Source organism: Dipodomys merriami, unplaced genomic scaffold (assembly GCF_024711535.1).
Source record: "Dipodomys merriami isolate MVZ:Mamm:240054 unplaced genomic scaffold, mDipMer1.0.p SCAF_208, whole genome shotgun sequence".
In the NCBI taxonomy this organism is placed as follows: Eukaryota; Metazoa; Chordata; class Mammalia; order Rodentia; family Heteromyidae; genus Dipodomys; species Dipodomys merriami.
Window position 1 is genome coordinate 913,021 of NW_027203471.1, and position 10,531 is coordinate 923,551.

Sequence of the window (10,531 nt, forward strand, 5' to 3'; positions counted from 1 at the left end):
TTTAAGGATGTTTTCATTGGTCTGAATTGATTCTGTGGGGATTATGTGACAATAGGATGTCCTGTTCTGGTCTGGCCTATTTGGAGTTCTAAAAGCTTCTTGTATCTGAATAGGCCTAACTTTTTTGCACGTTTGCGAATTTCTCTGCTAGGATGCTGTGAAACAAATTTCCTAGACCATTAACTTCTGTCTCTAGGTGCTCCTCTGCACCCATTATCCTCAGATTAGGCCTTTTGATGGTGTCTTCAAAGTGTTGAATAGGTCTATCATATTTCTTGGATTTTTCTTGGATGGTTATATGTGCTTTCTCGATAATATCTAGGCTGTCTTCAATCCTGAGATTCAATCTTCTGCATGGTCTAACCTACTGTCAAGACTTTCTACTTTGTTTTTTATTTCTTTTCCTTCTAGTTGGTTGGCTTTGATGGCTTCAAATTCTTTGTTGGAGCTTTGTTGTAGATCTTGTATGAACTTCTCTACTTCCTTAATTTGGTTTTCAGTTTTTATTATCAAATAACCTAGTTGATTGGTTATGGTTTCCGTGGACTCCCATTCCTTCTGTTGGTTTGCATTCAGCATTCTCTTTGTGGACTCCCTGAGATTTTTCAGCTCTCTATTTATGGATTCCATGATTGCCTTTAGTGATCTTTGTGTATTCTCATCCTGCTCTCTAAATTTCTATATTATTCTTTGATTAGCTTCCTCACGTTCACGTGATTCCTGTTGCTCTCTTTGAGTATTTTTAGCCTGCTCGTGTCATTCCTCTTTCTCTTTGTCTGTTCTTGGCCAGTTTCCCCAAATCCTGTCTATCTCTTTGACTGGTCTCAGCCTGCTCATGCCATTTCTTTATTTCTCTTTGAGTGTTCTTGAGCTGCTCACGCAATTCTTGTATCAATCTTTGAGTAGCTTTCTCACGCTCATGATATTCCTGTATTGACCTTTGGCTTGTCTCCTCTCTCTCTCTATCACATTCATACAGTGTCCTTTTTAGGTTTTCAATCTTTTCATTTACCATGTTTTCCAGTAGTGTTTGTAGAGCTTTTTGGGAACTCTCCAATGGATTGTTCATTATCTCTTCTGTCCGCTGAGTATCATGAGTGGGTGTAGGATACTCGAACTTGCCATTTTTCTTGTGTTTTTCTGGCTTGCCCTGGACATTTGGGATGAAAGTAACACCAGTTTTGTGCTAGAACACTATCTTAAGTTAAGCATTAAACAAAGTCTGTAGTTGCACCGTAAAAGTCTGAAGATACACTCTAGTTCAACAGATATATCTATTCAACATCAAACAACTATGTATTAATGGTCTACGAACCACAAAGATGAATTTGGCAAACCAGAAATTATCAGGTTTAGGGAGAGATGTGGGTAAAAATATGAATACAGGGATGTGGAAAGGCAGAGGGTGAGTAAACTTAACTAAGTCTTAATCTCAAAGCGGGAAATAGGTTGAATAGAATGATAGTAGAGAAAGAGAGAAAAAAGAAAAGAATTTCTGGATTAAGTGTGTACACAATAGGTGATAAGGTCTAATAATCAACTATGGGTATATCTGAGGATGAGCAGAATAGCAATTAAGTCACGTAAAGAAGAACAAAAGAAAAGAAAAGGTGAAAAGAATGATAAGGAAAGAAAAAAAGGATCAAAGATTAGTAGAGCTAAACAAAAAAAATTATAGAGAAAAGAAAAAAAAACACAAGAAAAAAAGCATACACACTCATACCCCGAAAATAAAAATTATAAGAGGAAGAAAAAAAAGTTAATAGAAAACAAATTTTTTAAATGTTAAAAATTAAAATTAAAAAAAAGTTTTAGGAAAATTTTTTTTTAATAAAAAACTAAAAAAAGAGTTCTTTGATTTTTTTGGGGGGATGGGAAGATCCTGTATCTCCCTTGTGTCATTAACCAGTCTGTAGTTGGAGTCTCTGGTCTGTTTGTGGTGTTTGATTTTCCTATGGCTTGGTTGGTTTCTTAAGTCGGTTAGTTTGAGCAGGTAGAAAAATGCTCTGCTTTACCCAAGATTTTGTGATCCTCCTCCCAGGCTTGTTCAATGGGAGGAAGATCTGCTGTGAGTATCAAAAAAGTGGGAGATGGCTGTTTCCTCTAGTTTGGAGATACTGTGATGAGGCTAGGTTCTGGATAGAGATGAGGCCTTTCAGCAAACAGTAGCTTTTCCCTGAGGGGCTAGCTTGTGAGACACTCACAGAGCCCAGCCTGGAGCCTTTCTCAGGGTTTAATTTTACTGAATTTCAATTGATTTTCAAGGCTGCTGTAGGGAGGGGCAGCCTCTGGCTCTGTTTATCCAGTGAAGAAATCTACTCCTGGGGCTGTCAGAACTTGCTGGCCCCAGGCTGGGTGACTTTTCCCTGGGTGGAGCTGAGCCTAACAGATCAGGTTAGGTTCCTGTGACTCTTGTTTTCTTCCAAGGCCTGAGTTGGAGCTAGCTGCTCAGCCAGGCCTTTGTCAGTATCAAAGATCTCTGGTAGTGAGGGGTGAGGGGTGGCCTTCCCTCCTCTGTTCCCTGAGAAGGAATGAGGTTGCCAGGCTTCTACTCACACCGAGTCTTGGTTCCTGGGTTGTCCCTTGTCTGTGAACTGCAAGATAAAAATATCTGCTTCTAGTCAGCTTTCGCTGGGGTTGAGTAGAATCCGCTCACCTGCTTCGTCTGGAGCCTTTGTCCTGGACTCTCTGTGTTGCAGGTAGGGCGGCTAAGGCTGGCCTCAGCAACCACCGCCGCTGGCAAGTGCTCAGATCTGTCTCCTTGCCTGGATTTTCCCTCTCTGGACTAACTGTCTTCCTGTGATGGCACACTTGGTGTGGTTTTCTGGCTTAGGACTGTTCACTGGAACAATGAAACTGCTTTCTATGCAAGAGCTTGCTTAGCCTCCAGCTTCTCCTCTGCCATCTTCCCGGAACTTTTTCTACAAGAATTTTTAGTGATACTCAAATACGTAAGAAATGAGGCAATTTGCCATTCTTTTGCACTTCATAAATGTGAAAGAATTTTCTAGGTGTTTTTAAATATATCATAATATGATGTAGAACTATTCTGTCACATCGTATGATAATCTGATAAAGATATTAGAATAAAGGACACATTGTACTAAGTTTTGGAATGTTCATGTATATAATTATTTTGGTTGTGGAAAATTGTGGGGATTTCAACTTTGGGTATTTTTCTTGTTAGGCTGGCATAATATCAGTGGTTAAATTTAGGATAGTGATTCCCTTTCTACAAGAACATGCACCTTATCTGTCCTCTTAAACTTCCAATCATCAATGGCATCAGAGTTGTACACCATCTTGTCTCGCTTCCTACCTTAGCTGGTCTGGATTCTGCAGTCCTTCCAATCTTAGTTCTTAGATAGTGCAGGATGGTGGATATGATCCAATGCACCCAGCTATAGATTGAGAAGAAAGTCCACTAAAATTTTGCCTGGGATATGTTCTCAAGCCTCCTCAATAGTTAAGAGTAGAGATGGGAGGCCCTGGTGCCAAGCAGTAACATTATTTTTAAAGCAATTAGACATATATTAGTTACGCTTCTGATTACCGCAGGAAAAGAATAAAAGAGCAGTGAAGCATACAGGACAGTCAGAATTTTAACTAGAAACTCAGAGGCTGAATCCACTTAGCTAGCTACTCAGGAGACTGAGATCTGAAGACCACTGTTCAAAGCCAGTCCAATCATGAAAATATATGTGATTATCTCTAAAAAATCAGAATGGAATAGTGGCTCGAGTGGTAGACAACTATCCTTGGGCACAGAATCATAGGGATAGTGCCCAGGCAGTATCACACACACCAATGAGTATTTCAATGTGACCTTATTTATTTTTTTTTACCTTGCTGTACTCTGTTTCCCTGAATTAGTTCACAAATTAACAAAATCAGCTAAGCAGCTACTTACATCAACTCATCATGTTTCTGTAAAGTCTATTCTCTTTTTGCAAGCCTGCTTTTATTTGACCCAAAAGTAAATTATTCAGGAGGGCAATTCATCTCCCTCAACTCTGTAGTATTAGATTATTGTTTAGGTTCATATCCTAAAGAGACACGTGGACTCCCTGGTATTCTTCAAGTGAATTGCCTGACTTTGATGTCAAAATGTATTCAAGATTTGTTTGTATACATCTATAATGATTTCTGCAGAGTTTGTGATTTTTAAATCAGAAATCATTTTTAACTTACCTGTTGAAATGAGTAGTACAGAAACTAAAGATATTTCTGGTGCTTGTCTGAAAAAAAGTATATTTTAAAATAATCTGTATTTTGTTTGTATAATATCCATAATCTATTTCATTCTCTCTTAGATATAATACTTTGAATTCTACATTGTTTTATAATATATAGGTTCATTATTAAATGTGTTATTTCAGATAGCATTCCATATAGAAACAGTTTAACATTTCTTTTTCTCCTAGGTCCTTATACTATGTTATTTCTTTGGGAAAAATTGACAACGTTATCTAATTTCAAACGTTTTGTAAAGATTATGCTATATAAAGGCCTTTCTAAGGTGAGGATTTAATACACTGATGTCAAACTAACTTTTAGTTCAATTAATTACATGTATTGTTACATTTGTATTTTTGTAATCATTTTTAATAACTGTTTTTCATTTCTGGCATCTGAAGAATGACAAATATGGCATACTTCACAAATTTTCATATCATCCTTGTGCAAGTGCCATGTTAATCTTTATATTGTTGTAATTTGGGTAAACGTGCTGCTGAAGCATGTAGTATCCTGTAAATTTATGTAGTTAATGATGCAGTCTTTATAAAGGCATATATGCTTGGTTGACTGTTTGTAACCAGGAAAACTTATTGTTCCTAAAATGCTATTGATCTTACTTCTCTAAAATTCTGTGTATATTGTAAAACTTATATTGTTTGCTCGATTGCTCAGATTTGCAATTTTTTTCAATGACTATTTTAAGTCTTTTTCATTTAAATTTGATCATACTTTGAAGCCTTTATAGCTAGGTCCAAAGGTGATGGCTTTTCAAGTAATTATTTATCAACTGAGATAGCTTTGTGGAGCTAATGGATTCAAAATAAGCCTTGCTTAAGAGCTACATCTAAACTTCTGCAGCTTAAAATTTCCTAAATGAGGTCTTACTGGCACAAATGTCTACCTGACCCTTTACTCTTCTTCCATGTAGCAACAGACCAACCAGAATATCTTACCCTGACAGCATAGATTTCCTTATTGGAACAAAACTAATCTTAGTTAATAGGGATCATAGAGAGATGAACAGTTAAGACAGAATCGTTTATACTAGAAGGTATTTTATCAAAATATAATTGTTTGTTATACCTAACATTTCAAAAGTAGCTAAAGCCAAGAAGGTGAAAAAAAATTCATATGCATGATTACCTAATGTCCTGGCCAGTCTACTATCCAACCAGGCAGGAATTTACACTACTGCCTTTTTTTCACGAAATATTTTCATAGGTACAAGAGAAGTCTATATGTTTCTCCTCGATATTAGGCCTTAAATTGGTAATGTTTTAATCACAGTGTTTCCTCTTGCTTCTAGGCTGTAAATCTACAAATGGTAAAGCTTTAGGTCCAACTCTACCAAACACTGAGGTAGAAATAATAGAATAATACTTTAAAACAGAGTTACCTTTGATACCCTAACCACAATAGAACATTGCAAAACATGTGCCTTTTTCTTATATTATATATAGTTATATATTTTATATTTATACGTGCTGATATTTTATTTCACACAGTGAAGCTTACTATAATTAACTGATAATTTGACAAATAAATAGATATATATTACAATAAATAGATTGGAATATAAATAATTAGGTTTAGAATATATATTAATAAATGAACAGTATCAATGCAATGTCTTCGGTATAAACATTCTAAGTGTTCTTGGTCTTCAGAATTCATTTTGTTAAAAAAAATTGTTATTTTCCTCTAATTTATAAGGGAATTTACACTCCTGCTCTGTTTATTATTTTAACTCACTGGTTCCAAAATGTTTTTCTCCATATTTCTGAAGCATTCCTACTGATTATACCCAAATTTTGCTGACATGATGTCTAAAACTTATTATTCTTCTGCAGGACACATGGGTACTAGGATGTCAGGTTTCAGTTATCCGCATCATCAAGTAACAAGGGCAAGACTTCTCACCTAGGCCCATGCAATGTGCCAACGGAAAGTAATAAAAATCCATCTCAATCCTTACGACACTGGAATTAGCAGTAAGCAAATGTGAAATGCAAGGCAACTTAAAATGAAAGATGAGATCACAAAATCTGAAAGAAAGTACAGTAATACAAACTTTCAATTTACAAAGGACCAGCACATATGAGTGAACAAGATCACAAATGTCACAAATTATTTTTAATACCTCTCTCCTAATAATTACTGAAAGATTTCAGTCCAGCATAAGTAGGCCAAAAAATAGTTCCTAGAACGATAGATCCATAATTGTTCTACCAAGGCTAGGAAAACTTGACTTACAGGTCAAATATAATTCACAAAAACATTAATTGAGAAGATCGTTAATGCTTCAAAATACTGGTAATTCAGGAAAACTTGGTTCTGCCGTATAAAAATGTTATCATTCACTAACAAATGATAACCTATATTTAATCTCCTGAAAACAGATTCCTTTTCAAATAATCTTTTAAAATCACATTCACCAAAATAACAATTGACAAGTCGATGATAATTAGTGACATTGCAAACTTTTCAAGTTTAGGGTGCAAGTTACAAAAGAGTTGATTTATTTACCCATCACTAATGCCAAACAGGTTCAACCATTCATTAAAGTGTAGAAATAGTACCACCCAACATTTATGTTGTTCAGTAGGTGTCTTCCAGGAATGTGTTAAATAGAACACCCTCCCATAATTCAAACCCAAAAACTAGCTAATAAAGTAAATTTTATCACTTAATAAGGTACATTTTAAAAAGTCACAAATAGTTGCCTGATCACATGTTGTTTTATGTTTTTCCTATCTTTTTAACATAGTAAGAAATAGGACTTAAAGTCATGAATATGGGTACTCATCAGAGATGTGACAAACATAAAATCTGTCTTCTGTTTCCATCATATTCCTTTATAGTAGTAAATCATAGTTTTCTTCTTTTTCCAAAACTTATAGGTAGTAGAAAATATGATCCCATGTAAAATAAAATAATCACAAGCCCTATTACAACGCCATTTATAAAATTTGTTAGTTAGGAATATATTCTAAGCCATTTTTAATCTTTCTTGTTGACTAAAGATTAATCTTCCAAATGGATGAGAATAAAATCATGTCTAGGGGCTTCAAGTCTCCAGTCTTGCAAATTGTTATTGCAGATGAATGAATTATGGAAATATATACTGACATCAGTTCAAGTATAAGCAGGATTGAAACTCCATGGAATGTATATAAACCTTTCAAAGTATTAACAGAGAGTTTAACAGAATGACTATCAGGAAGTTGAAACCAGAGAGGAAAGCCATAGAATGAATAAAAAATGGAACAAGGGACAAGTACAGCTAGAATACTCAATGTAGATATGTGATAAAGGAAGTCGTAAATCTGAATTAAATCTTGGAGAAGAGGTTGGTTGAGAATGATAGAAGGAGTCACTCTGATCCAAGAGCACTGGGAAATTTGATGGACATATTTATTGTAATACATGTGCACAACCTTTTGAGATTTAGTTAAAAAACACAACAAAAAACAAAAACACACAAAAATCACAACTAAACAGCAATCTCTAGAGAGGATGAATGGACCTCTCAAAATTTTAAATAGTTAATGAAGGGTAGTCTTGGGAAAAGCAAACAAAGTTGTTCAAAGTGGGCAGTTTGGGGTAGCAGAGAATTTTGAACAGATTTAAATAGATTGTCCAAGGTTAATAATCACCAACATCTGCTGCAAATATTTTCTTCTGTGCGTTCTCTTTGTCTGCAATGAATACTCCAGTCCTCAGCCACACTTGATAGCTTGTGAAGATAGAATGGAAGAAACAAGATCAAGAACACATTACTCCACTGGAGACAAAAGAGTCCTCTATTTTTTCTCTCATCTCTCTTCAGTACTCTTTCTTCATACTTTTAAGTCAAGTGATTTTGAACTATATCTTTCATTCTTTGTTCTGGCAAAGTAATTAACCAAACTAATTTACAAAATATTATTTGCCATTTTTTTCTACCATGCTGTTTACTTATCCAAGAGAGTCCATTAAACTTCACCCTTGCATTTGGTTGCTAAGAAATCCCAACATCTATCTTAATGAGGACAAACTCTAATGTAAACTTTGTCTCCATAAAATCAGTCCAAGAAGCTGTGATCACAAATTAATATCTATACTTTTTTTCTTTTACCTTGAAAGTCTTCTTGTGTCTAAAGGGCCACAAAATAATTACTCCCCCACTTTTTGGTTCAATCACTTCTAACCTAAAAGATATATTTTGCTAACAAATGCTTAGAGGAAGTATACTCCACTTTAATCTTCTCTCCTAAGTCTCTACTTAGATAACATATCAGGAACAAAGTTATTCTTTCCAAAATTATTTCAATAGATTATTTTCTCTTGGTCTTGCATTTGCTCAACAAGATATATGGAGAAAAATAGAGTTATATCACCCATACCTTGTATGACAGTGTCTGTTACAACGGACAATACTTCTTTGTCCTACTTCTATGTCCTCCTCATAGTTCTTGCTTGATTTCCAAATAATCACACCTCCTTGGCTTCAAGTCTAGTGAAGCTGAAGAAGTATATGGTTTCTCTTTTTAAACTCTTTTATTTGGATGTGGAATTTATGTTCATGTCTTCATTCAATCTGTTGTGCATTGTAGTGAGCCAAATACTCTCCGCAAAATCACTTTGGGTAGCAAAAATATTAACAAAATCTATATCAAAAAGTTTTGGAATCCTTCTACTGCTGAAGCCAATATGCTTTAGCTAGAGCTTCTAAGAACACCTTATCTTACCTTTTCAATTTGCTCAATTCTTTTCTGATCCCAAAACTTTTTGGCTAATGTAATAAGAGAAGTCTTTACTATCTCATGTTAATAAGGATATTATATTTTGTGAGCTACTTAGAAATGTGAAATCATTGGTTTGAGGTATCCAATCAGATTTTTTCTTTGTTTCAGTGCTTCACATGCAAAGACATTGTGGAAAGTATTATAAACAGAAAAGTCTATATCCAATACCTTCTTTCATTGTGGAGGGCAATTTGTCCCTAAATGTTTTGACCCAAATTATCTTTTTCAGAGCATTTCTGTTTGGTAATTAAAGGTCAAATCACAAATTTTGAAGTCTTTTGTAAAGAAATATGAATTTAAATTCCATTACAACCTTGTTTCACACAGTGAGCATATATGTCCTGGGTAAGGATAATTCTCAAGGGAACCTACAGGATTTATAGCAAGGTTTCTGAGGTTTGTTTGTTTAGTGTGAAAATGAGCCATCTTCAACATTGCTCCCTCTCAACTAAGTCTACATGGATTACTTTGCATGAAAGCCTATTTTCCCAGGGAATTTTAAATTTTTTTAATAGGCTAAGTTGTTAAAAAAAAGTTTGAACGATTAAAATTTACCTGGCATAATTTTAAAACTCTTTTGAAATTCCTTTATCAGAATCGCAAATTTGCCAATCCTAATTCCACCTTTACCATCAAAAACTGTTACATGCTGTTTTCATGATATAGTGTCCATGAAACTATTATTTTCCAGTGTCTTTGTTATGCATATATATGACTATATAAGCTGATGCTGAGCAAAATGAACTCCAAGATATGGAAACAGATTTTTATTTGCGGTTTGTGTTTTTAATGTACTATGTGATTTCTATTTTCTTTGGGTTTTTTTCCCCTATGGTTTGTCCCTGGCTGTATTTGATTTTGGTACCCTGTGTATTGTGTATACATTTGCCTTAATTAGGAAAGGGAAGAGGAACAACAAAATGGCGAGACAAAGGACAAAGGGCAAGACAATGCAATAGCATTACTCACAAGACAATATGTTGGAAATGTACATTAAAACTTGTGAGGAGTATTGAGGTGAAGGAAAATTGTGAGAAAAATGAAGGAGGGGGTAACACCTTTGAAAAGTTATGTATTAACTTCCTTACAATTACTGTAATCCCACTGTGCATCACTTTGACAATAAAATTAATTTACAAAATAAGTTGCATGAAAAAATTTCACTGTATTGGTATAGTAAATATTATTCTTTATGCAGTAACTTTTTAAAAATTGATACTATTTTGCATCTAATTTGAATTAAATACCCCTTTTTAATCAGAGGACAATCAACTTGAATCCAACTAGACAATATTTTCACAATATACTTGACAATATTTTGAAAAAAGAATAAATTTAGTACTTTCTCATACTCAAACCAAAAACAGTTTAATTCTATGGAAACCCATAACTTTTAAAAGTAAGTAAGTTGTTAAGAGGAGAGAATATCTGTATTCTTCAAAATTCCTATGACTGATAACTACTCATTTTCAAATTCTGAACATTCCATTCCTGTTGGCATGTTA

General features: G+C 34.5%; 1 pseudogene; it reads right to left on the reverse strand.

Moving 5' to 3' along the window:
- Nucleotides 1-4,641: 4,641 nt before the first annotated feature.
- Nucleotides 4,642-4,741, reverse strand: LOC138833450 (U6 spliceosomal RNA; annotated as a pseudogene).
- Between the last annotated feature and the right edge of the window lie 5,790 nt (nt 4,742-10,531).